Source organism: Pongo abelii, chromosome 3, assembly GCF_028885655.2.
Source record: "Pongo abelii isolate AG06213 chromosome 3, NHGRI_mPonAbe1-v2.0_pri, whole genome shotgun sequence".
In the NCBI taxonomy this organism is placed as follows: domain Eukaryota; kingdom Metazoa; phylum Chordata; class Mammalia; order Primates; family Hominidae; genus Pongo; species Pongo abelii.
In genome coordinates this window covers 10,717,801-10,744,590 of record NC_071988.2, presented here as the reverse complement: position 1 = coordinate 10,744,590, position 26,790 = coordinate 10,717,801, and the positions used below count along the sequence as shown (strand labels likewise).

The following is a 26,790-nucleotide window of genomic DNA, read 5'->3' as shown; positions in this document are numbered from 1 at the left end:
AAGAAAGCTTTGTGCATTAATCTGGAATCTGGGCCTTTAGCCCACATATCCTTAACATAAATACCCTTTTACACAGATGAAAAGTGCAGAAAACTGAAATCTGAAAAAGTCAATTATTCCTAAGCATTCTCCAAAAGGGAGAAAAGCCAGTGCTTTATGCCAACTGGCAACTTATATGAGTCTAAAATTGAAACTTGTTCACTGTTTAAGTTCTAGAACAGTGGACCCCCAACCTTTTTGGCACCAGGGACCAGTTTCATGGAAGACAATCTTTCCACAGACTTGTGGGTGCAGGGGGATGGTTTTGGGATTAAAACCATCAGGCATTAGATTCTCATAAGGAGTGTGCAACTTATATCCCTCACATGCACAGTACACAGGGGTTCACACGCCTATGAGAATCTATTGCCCTGCCACCACTAATGTGATGGGAGGCAGAGCTCACTGATGTGATGGGAGGCAGAGCTCAGGTGGTAATGCTCTCCTGCCTGCCACTTACCTCCTTCTGTGCAGCCCAGTTCCTAACAGACCATAGATCCATATCAGTCCATGGCTCAGGGGTTGGGGACTCCTGATCTAGAAGGTATCAGCATGATAATATCCTTTTGAATTCATTCATATACTGAAAGCATATTATATGGCAGCTACTGTTTCAAATACATGGCGTAGGATCCCCCCACATCCATGTCTTTTCTATGATTCTAAACTCACTGAACAGACTTTTTGGCAGAGGCGTGGAGGCCTGATCATCTGACTCCAAGGACTTCCCAGGGATTTTCAAAGTGGGCCCAAGGACAGAGAGTCAAGCCCAACAGTGGCAGCTACAGGGCACGTGACTCAAGGGATGACAGTCATCATGTATCCCAGCTTTTCTGGAAAGGGAGAACATAAAATAGACATGCAAAGTCAGCAGATACAAGAAATATGAAGACAACTCTCTGGTAGTTATGAAAGTACTGGGATCCTTCCAATTTTTTTTCTTTTTAAATAAAATATTTCAATTTCTGTTTATGCGTCTTTAAATCAAAACATGCCTTATTTATGCAAGAGTCTAGTGGTAGGAAAGAAAAAGCACTGTATCTTTTAGTAAGTGCAATAACAGAGAAAAATCTAGGGCACTGTGGGAGTTTAGAAAATAATTCTCTACACCAGCATTGAGGAAAACAATATTTACTAGAGAGGTGTGCTAAGTTATTATTTTTTGTTTTGTTTCCATGTGTATTTATCTGTTTCAACATTTTGTAGAGAAAATCTGGAGTTGTGGGTGGGAAAGTATACAAGATAGTCATGCTAAGGGCTTTAGGAAGATGAGGAAATTATCAAGATAAGCCAGAGTCAAGAAAATATGAAACACAAGAAAATTCATAGTGATTGACAATGGTTAGAGCAGAGGCTCATGTTGAAGAGTAAGAGGAAATAAGCCTTTAAGACCCTGTATCTGAGTTCTTAGTTGTAAGCACTGTAGAAAAGTATGTATTGGATCAAGCAAAATGGCTTACTTCCTTGAAATATGGGGGAATAAATCTGTGTAAGTATGGCTGATCCAGCTGGTTTCCTGCCAATTCTTGGATGGGTCATCCTAGTCCAGAGTACCATGGAAAATTGTCCACACAGCTTGAGTGATTGATTTAAGGGTCTACGCATGTCTCAACTCAGAAATCCAAGCTCTCCCAGGACTATTCTAACAGCAGTTCTAAAAGCCTCTTGCATTGGAGGCCAGGTAGATGTGAAGCTTGGCAGTGCTTGGACACATACTCAACCATACGGAGAATATCAGCCTGTAGCAGGTAAACAAGAGCCCAGCACAGAAGAAAAGGCAGAGCTACAAGACGACAGTGCCACATTATTTTCATTGGAATCTATGTACCCATCTATGCCTGAGGTAAGATCTACCTCATCCTTCTGAAATACCATATTTTGATCAATTTGGCTCCATGGGGCTTCTGTTACTTGCAATGTAAAATATACCAATTACACTCTGAAGCTGGAAAGTGTTTCTCCTATTGGATAAATGCAATTCATGTTATAAAATTAAGAGCTAGGAGACAACACAGATAACATGTGCACCAGCTTACATTGTGTCATAGATGAAAAAATTGAGAAATAAAGCAGGCAAGTAGCTTTCCCCATACAAGTTGAATTGGTATCAGAGAAATCCCTTCATTAGCAATTGGTAGGTATTCTATTTCACAAGTGTATACATCTGCCATTAACTATGCATGATTGCATATGTACATATATATGCACACATGCAAGCATATATATAAAAGGCAAAATCATGTACTGTATATGTTTTTTATATAGTATGTTCAGACACACATATATAAAACCTAATGCAATTAGTACTATCTATCAACAATGACTTGCTTGACTTCAGAGTGGTTACTTTGCACAATGAGAACAGAATAAATATATGTGGACTTTGGAATCACTGGGTATAGCTCATTGGCCTGAAATGACGCCAGGGCAGAGAGGGGCTTATTTCAGGGTAGAAGATCCAAATATATTCTTCATATCATTTTATCTATTGCTCTTTTCAATAATTTAAATATTATTTCTTTATTTCTTTAGGTATGTTTCCATTTTACTTTTAGGATGACACACTAAGGTCTAGGTGATTGCTTCAGCTCATTACTCAGGATGCCATATCACTGCTGGCTAGAATATTTCTTTGGCAAGTGTTGTTACCATGTCCACCAACTTTATATAGCATACTTGGTTCAGATTTGGAAGCACTGTTTTTTTTCCTCATTTAAGTGGCTTATGATTAGGGAGGCTGACAAGAATTTAACATGAGTAAGCCTCTGGCAGTGAGAACAGAACTTCTTAATGCTCAGCAGTTAGCACCAAAGACATCAGCACTTGACAATGGAATTAAGCTGTCCTTTGACAACAAGAGTTTATGATGACAGTCTAATTGTTCTTTCTCCCAAAAATATCAAAGAGAAAACTGTCCTGTCCTAGCTGCACAAGGAATAAAGAATATAAAAATCTTATTATGCTTCATGCCCGTTAGAAAACATTTTTTAAAATTAAAACATTAAAAATGAAGCTCAAGTAAAATTTAAAACATTCCAAATCCAATTGAAAACTATTTAGAGAGGTTGAATTTTTCAAAAGCTATGGAGACTTGATCGTATAGTAGAGGAAAGAACAATATTTTTAGAATGAAATAGTCCTAGAATAAAAAACAATAATAAATCCTGGTTTTATGAAGTTTTACCAACATAATTTTCTAAGCATCAGTCACACCTCACATGTCTTAGATTAGGATTCAAAATTTTGAGGCACAGCAATTATATCCTAAGAACATACAATATCAGAGAAACATATGTATTGAAAAGGAATGGAGGTAAGGAAAGAGGGGATGTTACCAAGTTGGTCAGTATTTGGTATCAAGCTCAACGTATAACTCAAAAGCATTCTCAGGCTCTTCCAGATGCATCTGACAACCTCTTAGAATTGAAAGATGGTTTAGGCATCATCTACTATAGTGTTTCTACAAAATCCATGTCTAATGTGTATTATTGCTGGGCAGCGACAGATCCAATTCAATAACTTTATCTTCTATGTGAAGAAACAAAAAAATGGTAAAATAAATTGTTCAAGGTCACATGAAGTTTTTTGTCAGAACTGGTTTTAAATTAGGTCACTCTCCAATCTAAAGCCATTTTTCCTTTTTTTTTTTTTTGTCTGAAGCAACATCTTCCCAATTAATCACCCTCTGTTCTTCTTGGACTCCACATAGTATTCTAAAGAGCAAGAATGGCTCGTCTCTTATATTTATTAGAGGACCGACCCAGTCGAGTGCCAATCATAGAGTAAAACATAAAGTGACTGTTGTAGGTTGAAATGTTTCCCTAAAAAGCCCTATGTTGAAGGCCCCTAATACTTCAAAATGTGCCTTTATTAGGAAGTAAAGTCATTGGAGATATAATTAGGCAGGTTAAGAAGAGGCCATTCTAGAGTACAATGGGACCCTAATCTAATGTGACTGGTATTCTCATGTAAAAAGGAAATTTGGACATGAAGGTGCACATACACACACACATACAGAACACCATATGAAGATAAAGGCATAAATAAGAATGATGCTTCTAAACAACCAGGAATACCTAAAAGCAGAAATAAGAATGATGTAAACAACCAGGAATACCTAAGATGGTTAGACAATTACCAAAAACTATGCAATGGCCATGGAATGGAATGGAATGTTATTCTGCCATATAAAAGCAGAACATTATAGAATATGTGACCATATGATGAACCTTAAGGGAATCAAGCTAACTGAAATAATATAGTCACAGAATAAGTGCTGTATGATCTCACTTACAAGTGGAATATAACAAAATCAAATTCATACAGGCAGATAGTAGAATGGTGGTTACCAGGCACGGATGGGGAGCAGGGGAAATGAGTAGTTGTAGGTCTGAGGATACAAACTTGCACTTATGTAGGGTGAATAAGTCTAGAGGTCTAATGCATAGCAGAAGAATTATAGTTAATAATATTGTGTTGCATATTAGAAATTTACTAACAGTAGATTTCAGACACTTTTATCACACATACACACAAAAAGAGTAACTATGTAAACAGATGGATACGTTAGTGTGATTCACTGGTAATCATTTCAGTATGTATATGTATATTAAAATATCATATCGTACAGTTGAAACATACATCTAAACAGCAGCATAACACACATAAGAAAAATAAGCATAGTTATATCTATCTATTTTTTATACAAAGACGCCATTGGGCATGAAACCACACAGAAATCATGACAATAAGAGCACAATACACATAGATTACTTGACTCTAGTTTTCTCATCTCTAAATTTGTATAATAAAATTTTACTTTCAAATTTGCTTTAATGGTTAAAAAAAACGTACACATGCAACATGCTTGACACTAGGAGAGTTACCAGAAATGGATAGCCTCTCAAATTCTGTCAATTTTGAAATGGTAAGGTGGTTCTGATCTTATCTGTGTGAATCCGGAAGCATCAAAATACTTCACATTCAATTTTTTTAGTTAGTTACTCCCAATTTGATGAAATGAGTTCATAGCATTTTGGGGAATGAGGTTACAGCCTTGACAACAGTGCCTCCAAGGAGAAATGCCCTCTAGTGGATGTTTTATCTCCACTTGGAGGATACTTGGGAGGATCTCTTAAGTATCAGTTTTTTCCTCTAACATATTTTACAAGTTAAAAAATATATATTTTTTCAGAACAGTCATTAATACATTACTTTACTTCTTGAAATTTACTATCTTCAGATAGATTAGATAGTGTTTTGATGGAATCATCTAAAACAAATTCTGATAAAATACAGACTAGTAACTCATACATGTGGATTTTATCACTGATTCTAAGGGTGGCCTTTGGCAAAACCTGGTTTCTTCATATTTTTTTCCCCTACCTGAAACATGAGAGCTCAAAATACCTGACATCGAGTAATCTAGCTGGAGAAATATCAATTTTGTGTCTAATCATATTACACTTGATTGTAAAGAGAAAATAATAAGTCCCTTCTGTAATATTTACCTAGGTATATCATATACATGTAGTTTTAATAAGCAGAATAAATGTTGCATATAGTCTAATACAAAAATTCTGATTTGAAAGCAAGACTCCTTTTGTATATAGTGTCATGTTTTATATTTCAGGGGGAAAAGAGTAAAGATTTGAGAATCAAATTTTACCCTGGGGAGTCCCTGATATAATTCCAGTTTTCCCACTTCAGAAGATTAATCTTGAAAAGCTTAGGGAAAGAAAAAATGTGTAAAGATGGCTTTTAAAAGGAAAAGGTAGAAAAATATAAATGTAGTAAAATAAGAATTTAGCTACAAGGACTGGGCTACAATTTGTTATTCAGAGTGCAAAAGACGATATTTATGAATTTAGAATATATTCAATATTTGTATATTTGTTTTATTTTTGTTATTTCTATTTTGATTTACTTTTATCTTATATATAATATATGGTACCTATATATAACTTATAAGAGTGAAAAAATATATAATAAATAACTTATAAGAGTGAAAAAATATATAATAAAATATTTTGGGATGCATGCTTTAAATCTGATAGTTAAACATGATCAATGAGTCTTTCAAGCCCAGAAATAAATTTATGCATTATACATACAGTCAACTGATCACCAATAAGGATGCCAAAAACACAAAATAGTGAAAGGAGAATATTTTCAACAAATCGTTTTGGAAAAACTAGGTGCCCCCATACAAGAGAATGGATTTGGACCCTTCACATACACTATACACAAAAATCTACTTAAAATGGATTAAAGACAAACGTAAGACCTGAAATTATAAAACTACTGAAAAAACAATAGGGAAAAAACTATACGACATTGGTCTGGGCAATGCTTTTTTGGAATTGACCCCAAAAGCTCAGCCAACAAAAAAACAAAAATAGACAAATGGAAATTCATCAAACTAAAAAGCTTCTGCACAGCAAAATAAACAACAGAGTGAAGAAGCAATCTATAGAACAGAAAAAAAAATTTGCAAGCCATACATCTGATAAGGGCTTAGTATCCAAAATATATTAGAAACTCAGAGAACTCAATAGCAAGAAAACAACCTGATAAAAAAAACCGGACAGAGGATCTAAATAGGTATTTCTCAAAAGAAGACATAAAAATGGCAAACAATTATGTAAAAAATTTCTCAGCATCACTAATTAGGCAAATGTGAAGTGAAAACACAATGAGATATTACTTCACACCCATCAGGATGGCTATTATATATATAAAAAGACAATGTATTGGTGAGGATATGAAAATAATTTAAACATTTTAATACTATTGGTGAGAATGCTGACTGGTAGAGCCACTTCGGAAAATAGTATAAAGGTTTCTCCAAATATTAAAAATAAAACTATCTTATGGTCCAGCAATTCCTTTTCTGTCTTTGTGTATACATACATATATATACACACACACATTCAATAAATGATTGAAATAAAAATCTCAAAGAGCTATTAGAATGCCCATGTTCATTGCAGCACTATTCACAACAGTCAAGATATAGAAACAAAGAAATATTACTCAGTCATTAAAAAGAAATGAATTATACATTTGTTACAGCATGAACAGATCTGGAAGACACCATTCTAAATGAAATAGCCAGTCTCAGAAAGGCAAATACTGTATGATTCTACTTATATGAGGTATATACAATTTTCAAACTCAGAGAATCAGAGAAGATAGTGGTAGTTGCCAGGGTCTGGGTTAGGGGAAGGAGGAGTTGTCATTCAAAGGTATAAAGTTTCAATTACACAAAATGAATAAGTTCTGCAGATTTTCTGTATATCATAGTGCCTATAGTTAACAGTAATGTATTGAGTACTTAAAAATTTGTTGAAAGAGTAGATCAGATGTTAAGCATTCTTACCACACACACACACTCACACACAAAAGAGACATAAGACAATTTTTGGCGGTGATGAATGCACTTGTACCTTGATTATACAGATAATATCGTAGACGCATGCCCAAACTCATCAAATTGTATAAATTAAACATGTACAAAGTGTTTTGTTTGTTATCGATTATACCTCAATAAAGATAAAGAACGGAAGGGAAAGGCAGGTGAGGAGGGGGGAGGGGAGGAAAGGGAAGGGAAAGGTGGAAAGAAGGAAGGAAAAGGAAATCATGACGGTAGCATTATGTGCAGGTGAAAGTTACCAGACTTTCAGAAGACAAGTAAGGTCTTCTCACTTGGAGATTTCTGAAAAAAAAAAAACAAAAAAAAAATTAGGAAATAAGTTTTAAGGACATGTTAAGCAGAGTTGCACACTAATGTTACAGTTCAATGAAACTGACAGCAAATCATCAGACATACAGTCATTTCCACAATACCCAGACTAAGATTTTTACCTGAATATTTTCTGCTTTCAGTTTATATTTTACTTGATTATCTGCAACTCCGAATTTATCTAATGATATCTTAATCCTCATTCAACGTTCTGTAGTGTAACAACAACAACAACAGATTGTGGCTCAGAAATAATAAAATCCTAAAAAACAAGTATGGTAAAAGGTATCCTTTATGCCTAATGGGTCATTGTAATGTAAGTCCAAGTAGGCAGATTTAACAGGTGTTGTTTGATTGGCAATAGTCTTGCTCCCCCAAGCCTTTCCCTTGAGAGTGAGTGAGACTTTTTCTAGCTGTGTTGGTCTACATGCAGCATAATGGCTAAATTTTAGGTAAAAGTGTCCCTTCCTAGTAGAGAGCACAATTTGGCCTCCCATGATAAATATGTATGTGTATATATATATAAAAATATTTATATAATATATATAAAAATATTTATATAATATATAAAAAAATATTTATATAATATATATAAAAATATTTATATAATATATATAAAAATATTTATATAATATATATAAAAAAATTATATAATATAAAAAATATTTATATATATAATATATAAAAAAATTTATATATATATTTTAATAATATATATAAAATATATGTAAATATATATAAAAATAATATGTAAATATATATTTAAATATATAAAAATATACATAAATATATAAATATGAAATATATAAAAAAGTGTATATAAAAATATATATTATATATTTCTATATAAATATATATTTTATATATTTATATAAAATATATATTTATATATAAATACATATAATATATATTTATATATAAATACATATTTTATATATTTATATATGTGTATATATTTTTATATACACTTTTTAAATATATTTTATATTTATATATTTATATATATTTATATATTTTTATATATTTAAATGTATATTTTTATATATCTTATATATTTATATATCTTATATATTTATAAATATCTTATATATTTATATATAAAATATATATTTTATATATCTTATATATTTATATATAAATATATATCTTCTACATTTATATATAAAATATATATTTTATATATCTTCTACATTTATATATAAAACATATATTTTATATATCTTCTACATTTATATATAAAATATATATTTTATATATCTTCTACATTTATATATAAAATATATTTTTATATATCTTCTACATTTATATATAAAATATATTTTTATATATCTTCTACATTTATATATAAAATATATTTTTATATATCTTCTACATTTATATATAAAATATATATTTTATATATCTTCTACATTTATATATAAAATATATATTTTATATATCTTCTACATTTATATATAAAATATATATTTTATATATCTTCTATATTTATATATAAAATATATATTTTATATATTTATAAAAATATGTTTTATAAATAAATATATAAATTTATATATAAATATATATAAATATATTTTATAAATATATTTTATATAAAAATATATATTTATTATAAAATATATATATTTTTTTCTTGCTTAAACACATCAGACAACGTCAAATAATCATGAGCCCTTTGATAAAATATTAAAATGTTAATCTTTAAGACTTTTATGGAAAATATGAAGGAAAGGGAGAGGAAATAAACAACAGTATTCATTAATGTTTAGTTATGCATTTATCCTTAATATTTTCTTTAGGGTATGTTTACAATTTGAAATTTCATGTTCCATGGACAAACTTTAACCACATCTGGCATGTGTGTCTTCCAAATGAAAAGCAGTAGATGTTCGTTTCTTTTCTATCACACTAGAAGACACGAGATATTTGGAGATGAAATATCATTATGATTGTCTCTGAAAGCTAAATACATATCCAAAAATGTTGATTGTAAAAAGCATTTGGGTGGCCAGTGTTCCAATAACTTGATTAGTCTGGGAATGCAAGCTAATGCTTATGAGCACTGTAAAATTAAATTCTAAATAGGTATATTGTTAATTCTTATGATAATATTACTACCAGTTTCCCTATGTGTACTGTTGTGGTGAGAAAATATAAGATTTTTCTTAAAAAAGAATGTTCAGAGACTCTATTAGGTTAAATTAAACATTGCTATAGAAAAACTGATGTTAAGTTCATTGATTTTTATTTCATGACAGAAATGATGTCAAGGTTCCATTTCAAGGCCCTCATACTTGCTGTTCCAACTGTCTGGAATGTTCTCATTCCCAAATACATCTAACTGTCTCCTTTGGCCCTCCAATCTCTTCAAATGTTACCTTTCTCATAAGTCTTCCCTGTATACCTTTCCTAAATTTACTACCTCGTACTCCAATATTACATGTGTCCTACTATTCTGTTATGATTTATCACTACCTACCAACCTATTATCTATCTTGCTTGTTTACTATGCAAATGATAGGTTGTGTTCTGTCTGCCTCCTCCACAAGGAAGAAAGCTCATGAAAGAGAGACATTTGTTTATTGTGTTCACTGTTACATCTCCACGTTCTAGACTAAGGCCTGGCATATAATTGGGGCTTAACAAATGCTTTTTGAATAGTACATATAATTTTATTTATTTCTCACAACCAAGAAAAGTAGATATTATCTGTGCCCTTAGCTAAATAAACGGAGGGCCCAAAGATAGTAAATAACTTGCTCCAAACCTCAAAACAAGGAATAGTCTTTCTCTGAGAGATTAAATATGTAAAAGGAGAGCGAGGAACCTGGATAACACAGCTGAGGTGGGCTAGGAAGAGAGGTCAGACCTGTTATGTGGTTACTCAAGGAATCAGGGAGATGTCAATAGAGAGAAAGCAGGAAAATGAATTTTAGATCTTAGCAGAGATGGACAGAATTATAATCCATCATCTATGGACAGAGGGAGTTCCTGGAAAATGGAGATGTTCAAGGATGATGTGAATAATCAGAATTCAGGGCTGTTGCAGTGATGATTATATTCTGAGAAGGAACATGGATCAGATGTTTTTTAAGGACCCTGCACGATTTCCAAATATAAATTTTTAATAACACTTGGCTGCCAATGACGCCAATTACTAAGCTTCTCTGGAAAAAGAAAGGCTGGGATTTCCAATAGAAGTAACAAAAAAATCACGTTGTTCTATTTTGAAAAACTAAATTATAGCTCCAAGGAGAAAGCTTGAGGATGATGGAAATAGCCTTCACAGAGCAACTACTGTACCAAACACTGTGCGAGCCACTCCACTCACATTTTCTATTTTTCTGCATATCACCATTTCAAATGAGGATCCTAAGATTAGAAGTCAAATGACCTGCTCAAGGTGAAAACAGTGAGAAAAGTGCAGATGTAAGACACAAGGAGCCTTTCAACTCACTCCCAGCTCTATACTTCGCCAACTATGTTCTAGCTAGATTTGGTAAAAATAGGAAATAAATTAGTTCAAAAATATAGATAACAGAGAACCACTTAAGAGCATTTTTGTGGCTCGGATAAAGAAATCTGTAACTTTGTAAATTAGCTTTGCTTATCTTAGAATAATTTAAAAGTATTTAAAACCACTTGTGATGATGAGTTCTGAACTTGTGCTAAGCAGAATTGAAACAAGCATGCAGCCTTCAACCTGCATTGGCCATTTTTTTCCACGTTAGAAGCTGAAAAATGGTTATATGTTTCAGAATAAAACATTCCAGTATATTCATAACTTAGTGTATATTTTTAAAAGACAGGTAACTTGGTAACTTGGTTGATTGATTCATTTATTACTCATAAATTTGTTTTAATATATCGCCATGTTTTATACAGCTTTATGTTTGTCTTTTGAATTTTTTTAATCATAAAAGAAGCAATGACTCTATGAACTGTAGAAATCAGAAAAAAAATCCTAATCTACTATTCTTAAAATCTTTTCTCTCCAGGAATAAACTGTGTTTATCAAGCAACTTGGCATGGATTTATTAGTCAGCTAATAATGCAACAACAAACAGTTATATAGTATTTGTTCCATGGCTACACTTTCCTATATAATTAATTTAATCTTCACTTCGAATACAACATGCTATTGTATTTCCACTTAATAACAGTGGAAACTGTGGCAGAGATGTTAAGTAATGTGCACAAGGATACACAACTAGTGTTACATTTAGCACTGGACTAGAAATTTTGGGGAATTAAAAAATTATATTTGAGATGTATCACCCATCCTTAAAAAATAAAAAAATCTGAACTATTTGATGACTGAGTCAATTAACACATGGGTGAATGAAAGGATCAATAAATTACATAATTAATAAAAGAGCCAAAGAACAATATATATTATATGATCAAATGCTATCTTTGTGGTTATTAAATCAAATTTTTTGGAAATCTACAGACAAAGGAATACAGAGTAGAATTGGTGTTTAAGGGAAATGAAGTAATATCGAGCTTTAGAAAAGCAGAAGTAATCTAATTAATTTAACAAATATATATTATTCACATCATGCTGGAGAGTCATTGGACTACATTTTACAGCTATAGAAACATGTGTGGTATGTCCTCAACATCTTTCTAGTGGGAGAGAAAGATTGTAAACAAATAATTGCAGGAAGGTTTGGTTTAGGTGATGGTAGAATACCAATAAGATGTAGAAGTCTTACAGAAGAGAAAGGCAAGGCTGAGTGTTTTTTTAAATGTTGATAGAAAATGCATATGGATAACATCTGTAATTAAATTCAAATTACCATTCATGGCAAAGAGTTCTTGTGCCAGTGTCCCCATGCTTTAAATTTGCTTGAACTCATTTTTTAAACTTCAGTGAATGCTACAACTGAATGTTGTATACACCCCATAAATAGGAAATGGACCTTAGATTAGTTTTCTGTTTTTTGTGAAGCCAAATGGTGTCTCTGTCATTAGAGTAAATTAGTGCTCTAAGATTATTTATTTAACTAGCAAAATATGCAGATGCCAAATTTCACATGAACATTATCAACAGAAACTGTTGATCTAATTTCACATTTCAGAGAATCTATCTATACCAATGGCACAAGAAGGACTATTTTATTAAGATAAACATCTTTTGTAACTGAATTTCCCTTGCAGATCTGTTTTTATATATTTGTATATTATTCATCTTTTAAGAAAGTAGGAGATTATTGAGATTTAGCATTTTAAGTGGAGATGTGTCTAGGGGACTCAGAACGAATGTCAAGAATGACACCAGTCTAAGAGCACAATTACTTGCTTAATGACTCATAATTTGTGTCCAGCAATACATACTGTGATGGATGGAAGTGTTAAATACTTACAGTGAAGATTTCAGATGATACCACCACAACAAAGGGCATTTAGATAAGTCCAGGAATCAAAGGACTTTTACTGGTCATCAAAAATTGAAACGGCAGTTGATGAAGATTCAAAAAGTGCAGAAATTAAAATAAAAAACCTCCAAAGATTATCAGACAATATAGCATCCACAAATGGAATTAGAGTGGCATAGAAAATAATTATCATGTAAAGTTCTATTGTGGGATTACATTTCTGTTATTAAACCAATTTGGTCCTTCTTTGAATCCATAATGCTCATTTTGAAATCAATTATGTAATGTTAAGGGAGGTGGAAATGAAGAAAGGGAATGACACTTTTTAGTTACAACTAAATTTCAACAAAATTCTATGCTTTTGACAATGCGATGAGTTAAATGTGAACACTCTCCTCAAGAAAAAGAACACATTTGAGGACATCTTTATTGGATACACATAGAGTATGCACAATATTATCTTACAACTTGTGTATCCTTCTTATATATGTTAACGTATTGTATGTATGTGGATCATTTATGAATGAAACCAAACAATGAGTAATTATTTACTGGGGAACAAGTTCATAAAGTGGACCTTTTCTGTCCAGATTCACTGAATTCCTCCTTTGCATGCAAAACAGCCCATAATCAGGTGCCAGAATAGTTAACTGAGAGTCTACCTATCAAGATTGCAGAACCAACTAGAAATTGTATTTCAAATCAAAAGGATATTGCTAATTGTCATATTGCTAACTATGTGCACTTTTTCAATATGAATACTTAAGCCTCATTTTCCTTCTTTCTCTCTTTTTTTTTTTTTTTTTTTTTTTGAGATGGAATCTCCCTCTGTCACCTAGGCTGGAGTGCAGTGGCTCGATCTCTACTCACTGAAACCTCTGCCTCCTGGGTTCAAGTGATTCTATTGCCTCAGCCTCCCAAGTAGCTGGGATTACAGGTGCGCACCACCAAGCCCAGCTAATTTTTTTTTAATTTTATTTTTAGTAGAGACGGGGTTTCAGCATGTTGGTCAGGCTAGTCTCAAACTCCTGACCTCGTGATCCACCCGCCTCAAACTCCCAAAGTGCTGGGATTACAGGTGTGAGCCACTGTGCCTGGCCTCATTTTCTCTGGAGATAGCCTGACTAGCTTTCTAGGATAGTTGGGATATAGCTAACTTATCCCATTTTGGAAAGAGCTCTTCTTCAATAATCTAGTTGGTGGCTTTCCTCAATTTACTTAATTTTGCTGCTTTCAGCATCATATTGTTAAAAATAGGGTTTCAGAATACCCACTTTTCAAAGTGATACCTAGTTCACTAATTAGCACAAAGTCCCTTTCCAGCTGTTCCTTTTCTGTTTTTGCTGAATCTAATACCAAAGCCCTTACAACTCACCAACCAGCGTAAGAAGCCGTCAGTTTCTAAGAGAGAGCGATCCAAAGATTCCCTGAAATGAATATGGAGCAATAAAAATGAACACAAGTATGGGATTCCAAACAGGGCTTTGCTTATTGGCCCTTCTGAAGGGACTCTAGTTTATTTACAGGTGACTAAGACCTTGGAAAAACAAGTGGACTCAATCTCTGCTCACTGAATCCTCAGCATACTATCTATGTAGCCTCTCCATTCTGCTTTTACCCTCCACTTTGTGAAGTGTCCTTCATTAACAGGACATGTCCAATAGAAACATCCTATGGAAACATGTCCTATAGAAACATCTTTGTTTACTTGTTCCTCACAGAGATTAAAAGGGAGGGAATCAATATATCTTCGTTCTAGTTTATCAAAACTAAACATGCACTAAATTGTACCTTTAGGAAATAGAAGAGGAGTCTTAGACTAACCCAAATTTTCCTTTGACATGTTTCTTCAAACATGCAGACCTTTTCCAGAGAGTGAAGAGGCAGCCTATTTGGATAATAATAGAATCATTACAGGCCAATATTTATAATGTGCCTTCATTTTACAAAAGAACTTTTGAACGATCAGGGAAAGCAACAGAATGCATTGTCAAACTGTGCACTAAAAAATAAAAAATGTTTAACAGTAACTCAAAAGCCAAAGTGTTCTCATGTCTAAAGATGGATTTCCCTGTCAACTCAGTACCCTGGGCCCCTTAAGCAGTAGCAGTAAGTACAATTTATTAATCAATTGAAGCGTAAGAAAGGCCATTGCTAACAATGTATCTTAAAGGATAAGGTATATTCATTTAGCTTCAAGTAAATTCTAATGTCTTTACATGTTATAATTCAACTTATGGAATCTTTATTGGTATCTCTACAAAGAAAGAATCAAGTAAATAATGTAGAAAGATATTCTCATGTTTCAAAGAATAAGAAGAGCAAACACTTTGTGTGATTATCTGGGTACATGTAATACTGATAAATGAATTTTTAATGGTTGCATTTGCAGTATCATCTATGTATGTATGTATATTTCCACTTAAATACTTATGATTTTTGAGTGGAGAATCAGAGTGTATTAAAACTCATTAAGAGGTCAGAAAATTCTGGTTTAAGATCTAACCCTGATAACAACCATGAACTTTTGAAAAAAGCAATTAATCTCCCCTTTGCTCACCTTCCACCTATGCCAGGCTTTCCTGAAACTTTCAACAGTGTCCCTCAAAACAAGACCAGTTCACTCCTTGAAGTGCTAAGAAGCTCCCTGCACTAGGACCCACCAAACATAAAATGTAACCCATTTCTTGCACTCTTTCCTATTTTTCCCTGTGACTATGAAAGTACTGTCCTTTGTATTATTTTCCCATCGCTACATAACAAATTAGCACGTAAATAAATGCTTAAAGCAGCACAACTCCTTATTGTCTCTAAATTTTCCTATGTCAGAATTTCTGGGATGTCTAGCTGGGCCCTCTGCTTCAGTATCTCACTGGTCTTCCTCAAGTAAGATACTGTCTGGGGCTGAGTTTTCACAGCCAGTTCCAAGCTCATTTGGTTTGTTGGTAAAATTAATTGCTTGTGGTTAAAATGACTGTGGGCCTGAGCTTCCTGCTGGCTGTTGACGTAACACCAGGGGCCACTTTCAGCTCCTAGAGAGTGGCTATAGGAGCCACTCTTGTGGCCACATGCCATGTGGCCCTCTTGGTATGATGTCTACCTCAGAAAATCTTACTCTTTCAAAGCCGCCAATGTGTAAAGACTCTTCACAGGAAGGTCTAGGTACCTCGTTAAGGACTTTCATCTGATTAAGCCAGGAGGAGCCTGGCTCAAGCCCACTCAGGAGGACCTCTCTGGATAAAATAAACTGATTGTCTACAAATAAGAATAACTCTGTTGCTTTCTTCTTGTTTCCTATGTAGTTAATTTACATTTTTAACTCATTTTATTACATAGCAACTCAAATATAATATTGAATACATTTGTGGTAGTACATTTTTAATTTTGGTTCTTGTTTTTGACTGGAAATAAAGTACAGTGCTTCTAAGCACCAAAATGTGTATGTTTGCTTTTGATTTTTAAATAATCATCATTACATTTAGAATGTTTATCTTTCTGCTATTAGTTTGTTGTGTGAATTTTTGAAAACACCAAGGAGTATAGATTTTTTTTAGTATGTTACTTGCACCTATAAAATTACTTACTCTTTAATACCTAATGTGATATAATTAATTAATATATTTTATGATCTTGGCCATATATATGTCCTTGTGATAAATGCCACCCCGTATTTAGAAATTTCTAATATTTCTAATATTTCTAATATTTTTTCCTACACATGAATGAATTTTGCCCATAATTTCAGTTTCCATTCATCACTTATTCTATTTTGGTTTTAATAACTGAGTTGGAAATTTTCTTCTGTCTCTATTAATCTAAAATGGTTTTACATGATAAAGATTACCTAGTTTTTGAAATTTTATAAAAGCATCAGAACCTGGTATTAATATTAAAATTCTTTTAGGTCATATATTTCTTCTAAAATCAATTTGTGTTGTGTTGTTTGTTTGTTTTTTAGTTTGGTGTTTCACTTAACTGGAATACAGTTGTTCATGTTTTAAAATTTTTTTAATCTTATTTTTTAAAGTCTTGTTTTTTCCTCTATTTATTTATACCTTTTCTTTTTTTTTCCTTTTTTTTTTTGAGACAGAGTCTCGCTCTGTCACCCAGGCTGGAATGCCGTGGCACGATCTTGGCTTACTGCAAGCTCCACCTCCCGGGTCCACGCCATTCTCCTGCCTCAGCCTCCTGAGTAGCTGGAACTACAGGTGCCCGCCACCACGCTCAGCTAATTTTTTTTGTATTTTTAGTAGAGACGGGGTTTCACCGTGTTAGCCAGGATGGTCTCGATCTCCTGACCTCGTGATCTGCCTGCCTCAGCCTCCCAAAGTGCTGGGATTACAGGCGTCTGTTTTATTTGATTAGTCTTGAGGAAAAAAGTTCTCTATTTTGCAGTTAGTCCAGAGTTGATTTTATGGTTTTAAACTTTCCTTGTTGTTTTATTTTCTATTTAGTTTAAGTTTTTTCTCCTATTTCACAATTTTCTTCTTTTCAATATCATCATGTTTATTCTGTTTGCTCTTCTGAGCCTTTACAGCTGAAGTGCAACCTCCTCTTTTTCTTCTCCCATCTGCTCCAACTCCTCTTCTTCCTCCATAACTTTCTTCCTTCTCCTTTTCCTCCTCCTCCTTCTCCTGCTCTTCCTCCTTCTGTTTCTTCTTCTTCTGCTTCTGCTTCATTTTTGGCTCAGAATATTCAGGGATACTCTCTTATTCTTTGACAGTATTTAACTACATATTTCAGATTTTGATATGTAGTGTTTTTAATTGGAATTCAGATTAATGTATTCTCTAATTTCAATTGCTCTTTTCTCTTTATCTTATAAAATTTAAAATAATATAGTTTAGTGTTTTTTCTAATTCAACTGAACTTTGCTCAGATGTGATTTATGAAATTTTAATTTTTAGAAAATAGCCTTACCTTATAATGTATTTTGTGACCACAATTTACAAATGTTTCTTTAAAAAAGTACTTTTTTCCTTTGTGTGAATTTTCCCTTTTCACCCTCTCTCTGTGTGTGTATTAGTCCATTTTTGTTGCTATAAAGAAATAAATGAGCCTGGGTAATTTATAAAGAAAATAAGTTTAGTTGGCTCATAGTTCTGCAGACTGTACAGGGAGCATGGTGCCAGCATCTACTCAGCTTATGGTGAGGCCTTAGGTAGCTTTTACTCATTGTGTAAAGTGAAGCAGGAGCAGGCAGTCATATGGCAGAAGTGGGAACATGGGAGACGGGGTTAAAGAGAGAAAGGAAAAGGGGAAGATCCCAGACTCCTTTAAACAATCAGATCTTGTGTAAATAAACTGAAAGAGAACTAACTCATTACCAAGAGGATGGCTCTAAGCTATTCATGAAGGATCTATCCCTACGACCCAAACATCGCCCACCAGGCCTCATGTTCAACATTAAAGATCACATTTCAACATGAGATTTGGATGGGACAAACATACAAATCATATCATTATCTCTCTCCCCACTTCTCTCTTTATCAATCCCTCCCTCTTTGTGAATCTTAGCCTTGGCCTTCAGATTTTACCACTTGATTTTTCACATTTTCTGTATTCTTAATGATCATTTTTGCCTGCTTGACCTAACCGTTTCTAAAAAGGTTTTATTTACAAATGGTCAGGATTCTGTTATGGTGATGCTTAAAAATATCCCTTTGTAGTTGATATAGTACCAAAAAGAGAGGATTGTCCAAGGCTCATGGTTTCTAAAGTGAGAAAAGAGAACCACATCTAGTCTTTCTCATGTTTCAAGACACTTCTCAGAAAGCCAACTTTGGCCTCACTGTACAGGAAAAGAAGGTGTAACAGCATAGGCAGAATATCTGAGGCCAAGTGGAAACAAAGCAAGATGGTACAGCCCATTGGCAGTCAGCAAACAGATCTTTGTGGTGGCCCTGTGTACCTGCCAGTGGTGGTGCTCAATCAGAATAACTAGCAAACAGCATAGCCCACCTGCAAAGCTGAGCTGGTGGCTCCCATAATTTGTAGGATCTGGCTTGAATATCCCAGCCAAGAGGCCCAGCTACAAGCCCTACTCCAGGCCCCTGCCCAGCAAGAGTGATGCTCACCACAGTGCAATTTGGCAAAGAGTAGGGACTTTGCCAGACCCAGGAGTTTAAATGGTGCTCAGGTCATCTTCAAAGCTCAACCCAAGTCTCCACCTAGGCAGGGAGGTAAACCTTAACCATGCATCTCTATCAAGCATAACATCTGGTCTTATTTGTCCAAAGAGGGAACTCCATTTACCCTTGCGGCCCAGCCTGTAACTCTGTCCAATTTCAGATCTTAAATATCAATACCATCTGGCAAGGGAATATACTCTGTCGCTTGGCCCAATCAGAGCCAACTACATTTCCCAGCCATCAGCTCTGCTTGATTGCAGAATTAAATCAGTCATCTCACCTGACAAGGAGGCCCAGGGTTCAGTCCCACCTAGAATCACAGCCTATAATAAACAGTAAAGTCTATCTCTGCCAAGAAAATAGAAAACCTTGTAAAACCTGAAAGAATTGGCTATCTCCTCAATTGTGGAGAATTCAAGGATTACAAACATCCAAGAAATCATGACACCTATAAAACAAAGTTCCAACATTGAGCCCTAAAAAATGAGACTCATGAAATAACAGAAAAATAGTTCAGAATTAATCCTCTTGAACGAATTTAGTAAACTATAAAATATGTGGATATAAAATTAAAGGAAATACAAAAAAATACATACACAAATCATGAGTTTAACAAATAAATAGAAATTAAAAAAAAAAAAAAAAGAGGGCAGGTGCAGTGCTTTATGCCTGTAATCCCAGCACCTTCAGAGACGGAGGCAGGCAGAACACTTGAGATCAGGAGTTCCAGACCAACCTGGCCAACATGGCAAAATCCCATTTCTACTAAAAATACAAAAATTAGCTGGGTGTGGTGACATACGCCTGTAGCCCCAGCTACTCAGGAGACTGAGGCACAAGAATCGCTTGAACCCAGCAGGTGGAAGTTGCAGTGAATCAAGATTGTGCCACTGCACTCCAGCCTGGGTGACAGAGGGAGACTGTCTCTGAAAAAGAAAAAAAAAATAGAAATCCTAGGGAGGTAGAATACACTAAGTATATGAAAAAATGCAATAGAAAACTTCAACAGCAGGTGCAATGAGGCAGGAGAAAGAATCAGTGAGCTCAAAGACAGAACATTTGAAATTATCCAGCCAGAGGAGCAAAAGAGTGAAAAATAATAAAGAAAGTCTATGATAATTATAGGACATCAACAAAAGATCTAATTTTTATATAATAGAATTTCCAGAAGAAAAACAAGAAAAGGTCCAAAGGGGAATATTTAAAGAAATAATAGCTAAAAATTTCCCAAATCTGATGCCAACGTCCAAGTACCGAAAGCAAAGAGGTCTTCAATCCAAAGAGGAGTTTACTAAGGCACGTCATAATCAAACTACAAAATCTAGGGACAAAAAATTCTGAAAGCTAAAAGGGATTAAAAAAAATCACTAAAAGGGGAGTCTCAATAAGACTACAGATTTCTCAACAGAAACCCTGGAGGACAGAAAAAAGTGGGATGATATATTCCAACACATCCTGAAGGAAAAATAAATGCCATGCAAAAGTACTTTATTCAGCTAAGCTGTACTTCATAAATGAGGGAGAAATAAAAACATTCCCAGACAAACAAAAGCTAAGGGAATTTATCAACGCTAGGCCTGCCTTACAGACACTACTAAAGGAAGTTATTTAAACTATGCAAAGGCCACTAATTAATAACATAAAATGATATTGCGAGAGAGGAGCCAAGATGGCTGAATAGGAACAGCTCCGGTCTACGGCTCTCAGCGTGAGCGATGCAGAAGACAGGTGATTTCTGCATTTCCATCTGAGGTACCATGTTCATCTCACTAGGGAGTGCCAGACAGTGGGCACAGGTCAGTGGGTGAGTGCACCGTGTGCCAGCCGAAGCAGGGGCGAGGCATTGCCTCACTCGGGAAGTGCAAGGGGCCAGGGAGTTCCCTTTCCAGGGGTGACAGACGGCACCTGGAAAATCGGGCCACTCCCACCCAAATACTGTGCTTTTCCAACGGGCTTAGGAAACGGTGCACCAGGAGACTATAGCCCGCACCTGGCTCAGAGGGACCTACGCCCACGGAGTCTCGCTGATTGCTAGCACAGCAGTCTGAGATCAAACAGCAAGTCAGCAGCAAGGCTGGGGGAGGGGCACCCGCCATTGCCCAGGCTCGCTTAGGTAAACAAAGCAGCCCGGAAGCTTGAACTGGGTGGAGCCCACCACAGCTCAAGGAGGCCTGCCTGCCTCTGTAGGCTCCAACTCTGGGGGCAGGGCACAGACAAACAAAAAGACAGCAGTAACCTCTGCAGACTTAAATGTCCCTGTCTGACAGCTTTGAGGAGAGCAGTGGTTCTCCCAGCACGCAGCTGGAGATCTGAGAATGGGCAGACTGCCTCCCCAAGTGGGTCCCTGACCCCTGACCCCCGAGCACCCCCCAGCAGGGGCAGACTGACACCTCACACGGCCGGCCGGGTGCTCCAACAGACCTGCAGCTGAGGGTCCTGTCTGTTAGAAGGAAAACTAACAGAAAGGACATCCACACCAAAAACCCATCTGTACATCACCATCATCAAAGACCAAAAGTAGATAAAACCACAAAGATGGGGAAAAAACAGAGCAGAAAAACTGGAAACTCTAAAAAGGAGAGTGCCTCTCCTCCTCCAAAGGAACGCAGTTCCTCACCAGCAACAGAACAAAGCTGGACGGAGAATGACTTTGACGAGCTGAGAGAAGAAGGCTTCAGACGATCAAATTACTCCGAGCTACAGGAGGATATTCAAACCAAAGGCAAAGAAGTTGAAAACTTGGAAAAAAATTTAGAAGAATGTATAACTAGAATAACCAACACAGAGAAGTGCTTAAAGGAGCTGATGGAGCTGAAAGCCAAGGCTCGAGAACTACGTGAAGAATGCAGAAGACTCAGGAGCCGATGCGATCAAATGGAAGAAAGGGTATCAGCCATGGAAGATGAAATGAATGAAATGAAGTGAGAAGGGAAGTTTAGAGAAAAAAGAATAAAAAGAAACGAGCAAAGCCTCCAAGAAATGTGGGACTATGTGAAAAGACCAAATCTACGTCTGATTGTGTACCTGAAAGTGATGGGGAGAATGGAACCAAGTTGGAAAACACTCTGCAGGATATTATCCAGGAGAACTTCCCCAATCTAGCAAGGCAGGCCAACATTCAGATTCAGGAAATACAGAGAACACCACAAAGATACTCCTTGAGAAGAGCAACTCCAAGACACATAATTGTCAGATTCACCAAAGTTGAAATGAAGGAAAAAATGTTAAGGGCAGCTAGAGAGAAAGGTCGGGTTACCCTCAAAGGGAAGCCCATCAGACTAACAGCGGATCTCTCGGCAGAAACCCTACAAGCCAGAAGAGAGTGGGGGCCAATATTCAACATTCTTAAAGACAAGAATTTTCAACCCAGAATTTCATATCCAGCCAAACTAAGCTTCATAAGTGAAGGAGAAATAAAATACTTTACAGACAAGCAAATGCTGAGAGATTTTGTCACCACCAGGCCTGCCCTAAAAGAGCTCCTGAAGGAAGCACTAAACATGGAAAGGCACAACTGGTACCAGCCACTGCAAAATCATGCCAAAATGTACAGACCATGGAGACTAGGAAGAGACTGCATCAATTAATAAGCAAAATAACCAGCTAACATCATAATGACAGGATCAAATTCACACATAACAATATTAACTTTAAATGTAAATGGACTAAATGCTCCAATTAAAAGACACAGACTGGAAAATTGGATAAAGAGTCAAGACCCATCAGTGTGCTGTATTCGGGAAACCCATCTCACGTGCAGAGACACACATAGGTTCAAAATAAAAGGATGGAGGAAGATCTACCAAGCAAATGGAAAACAAAAAAAGGCAGGGGTTGCAATCCTAGTCTCTGATAAAACAGACTTTAAACCAACAAAGATCAAAAGAGACAAAGAAGGCCATTACATAATGGTAAAGGGATTAATTCAACAAGAAGAGCTAACTATCCTAAATATATATGCACCCAATACAGGAGCACCCAGATTCATAAAGCAAGTCCTGAGTGACCTACAAAGAGACTTAGACTCCCACACATTAATAATGGGAGACTTTAACACCCCACTGTCAACATTAGACAGATCAACGAGACAGAAAGTCAACAAGGATACCCAGGAATTGAACTCAGCTCTGCACCAAGTGGACCTCATAGACATCTACAGAACTCTCCACCCCAAATCAACAGAATATACATTTTTTTCAGCACCACACCACACATATTCCAAAATTGACCACATACTTGGAAGTAAAGCTCTCCTCAGTAAATGTAAAAGCACAGAAATTATAACAAACTATCTCTCAGATCACAGTGCAATCAAGCTAGAACTCAGGATTAAGAATCTCACTCAAAACCACTCAACTACATGGAAACTGAACAACCTGCTCCTGAATGACTACTGGGTACATAACAAAATGAAGGCAGAAATAAAGATGTTCTTTGAAACCAACGAGAACCAAGACACAACATAGCAGAATCTCTGGGATGCATTCAAAGCAGTGTGTAGAGGGAAATTTATAGCACTAAATGCCCATAAGGGAAAGCAGGAAATATTCAAAATTGACACCCTAACATCACAATTAAAAGAACTAGAAAAGCAAGAGCAAACACATTCAAAAGCTAGCAGAAGGCAAGAAATAACTAAAATCAGAGCAGAACTGAAGGAAATAGAGACACAAAAAACCCTTCAAAAAATTAATGAATCCAGGAGCTGGTTTTTTGAAAGGATCAACAAAATTGATAGACCGCTAGCAAGATTAATAATGAAAAAAAGAGAGAAGAATCAAATAGATGCAATAAAAAATGATAAACGGGATATCACCACCAATCCCACAGAAATACAAACTACCATCAGAGAATACTACAAACACCTCTATGCAAATAAACTAGAAAATCTAGAAGAAATGGATAAATTCCTCAACACATACACCCTCCCAAGACTAAACCAGGAAGAAGTTGAATCTCTGAATAGACCAATAACAGGAGCTGAAATTGTGGCAATAATCAATAGCTAACCAACCAAAAAAAGTCCAGGACCAGATGGGTTCACAGCCAAATTCTACCAGAGGTACAAGGAGGAACTGGTACCATTCCTTCTGAAACTATTCCAATCAATAGAAAAAGAGGGAATCCTCCTTAACTCATTTTATGAGGCCAGCATCATCATCCTGATACCACAGCCAGGCAGAGACACAACCAAAAAAGAGAATTTTAGACCAATATCCTTGATGAACAGTGATGCAAAAATCCTCAATAAAATACTGGCAAACAGAATCCAGCAGCACATCAAAAAGCTTATCCACCATGATCAAGTGGGCTTCATCCCTGGGATGCAAGGCTGGTTCAATATATGCAAATCAATAAATGTAATCCAGCATATAAACAGAACCAAAGACAAAAACCACATGATTATCTCAATAGATGCAGAAAAGGCCTTTGACAAAATTCAACAACGCTTCATGCTAAAAACTCTCAATAAATTAGGTATTGATAGGATGTATCTCAAAATCATAAGAGCTATCTACGACAAACCCACAGCCAATATCATACTGAATGGGCAAAAACTGGAAGCATTCCCTTCGAAAACTGGCACAAGACAGGGATGCCCTCTCTCACCACTTCTATTCAACATAGTGTTGGAAGTTCTGGCCAGGGCAATTAGGCAGGAGAAGGAAATAAAGGGTATTCAATTAGGAAAAGAGGAAGTCAAATTGTCCCTGTTTGCAGATGACATGATTGTATATCTAGAAAACCCATTGTCTCAGCCCAAAATCTCCTTAAGCTGATAAGCAACTTCAGCAAAGTCTCAGGATACAAAATCAATGTACAAAAATCACAAGCATTCTTATACACCAATAACAGACAAACAGAGAGCCAAATCAGGAGTGAACTCCCATTCACAATTGCTTCAAAGAGAATTAAATACCTAGGAATCCAACTGACAAGGGATGTGAAGGACCTCTTCAAGGAGAACTACAAACCACTGCTCAAGGAAATAAAAGAGGACACAAACAAATGGAAGAACATTCCATGCTCATGGGCAGGAAGAATCAATATTGTGAAAATGGCCATACTGCCCAAGGTAATTTACAGATTCAATGCCATCCCCATCAAGCTACCAATGACTTTCTTCACAGAATTGGAAAAAACTACTTTAGAGTTCATATGGAACCAAAAAAGAGCCCGCATTGCCAAGTCAATCCTAAGCCAAAAGAACAAAGCTGGAGGCATCACACTACCTGACTTCAAACTATACTACAAGGCTACAGTAACCAAAACAGCATGGTACTGGTACCAAAACAGAGATATAGATCAATGGAACAGAACAGAGCCATCAGAAATAACGCCACATATCTACAACTATCTGATCTTTGACAAAGCTGACAAAAACAAGAAATGGGGAAAGGATTCCCTATTTAATAAATGGTGCTGGAAAAACTGGCTAGCCATATGAGAAAGCTGAAACTGGATCCCTTCCTTACACCTTATACAAAAATCAATTCAAGATGGATTAAAGACTTAAATGTTAGACCTAAAACCATAAAAACCCTAGGAGAAAACCTAGGCATTACCATTCAGGACAGAGGCATGGGCAAGGACTTCATGTCTAAAACACCAAAAGCAATGGCAACAAAAGCCAAAATTGACAAATGGGATCTAATTAAACTAAAGAGCTTCTGCACAGCAAAAGAAACTACCATCAGAGTCAACAGGCAACCTACAAAATGGGAGAAAATTTTTGCAACCTACTCATCTGACAAAGGGCTAATATCCAGAATCTACAATGAACTCCAACAAATTTACAAGAAAAAAACAAACAACCCCATCAAAAAGTGGGCAAAGGACATGAACAGACACTTCTCAAAAGAAGACATTTATGCGGCCAAAAGACACATGAAACAATGCTCACCATCACTGGCCATCAGAGAAATGCAAATCAAAACTACAATGAGATACCATCTCATACCAGTTAGAAAGGCAATCATTAAAAAGTCAGGAAACAACAGGTGCTGGAGAGGATGTGGAGAAATAGGAACACTTTTACACTGTTGGTGGGACTGTAAACTAGTTCAGCCATTGTGGAAGTCAGTGTGGTGATTCCTCAGGGATCTAGAACCAGGAATTCCATTTGACCCAGCCATCCCATTACTGGGTATATACCCAAAGGACTATAAATCATGCTGCTATAAAGACACATGCACACGTATGTTTATTGCGGCACTATTCACAATAGCAAAGACTTGGAACCAACCCAAATGTCCAACAATGATAGACTGGATTAAGAAAATGTGGCACATATACACCATGGAATACTATGCAGCCATAAGAAATGATGAGTTCATGTCCTTTGTAGGGACATGGATGAAATTGGAAATCATCATTCTCAGTAAACTATCGCAAGGACAAAAAACCAAACACTGCATATTCTCACTCATAGGTGGGAATTGAACAATGAGAACACATGGACACAGGAAGGGGAACATCACACTTCGGGGACTGT

At 35.6% G+C, this 26,790-nt stretch overlaps 1 long non-coding RNA gene across 2 annotated transcripts in view; it reads right to left on the bottom strand.

Moving 5' to 3' along the window:
• LOC129058912 (uncharacterized) overlaps positions 1–26,790 on the bottom strand; it is an 86,876-nt gene that overhangs the window by 34,213 nt on the left and 25,873 nt on the right. Inside the window, exons 2-3 of one of the 2 annotated variants that reach the window (XR_010139604.1) lie at positions 7,714–7,756; positions 712–872 (exon numbers count right to left, since the gene is read on the bottom strand). This is a non-coding gene — a long non-coding RNA (uncharacterized LOC129058912). The remainder of the gene's footprint in view (positions 1–711; positions 873–7,713; positions 7,757–26,790) is intronic. The other variant, XR_008524350.2, reaches the window with a different exon arrangement.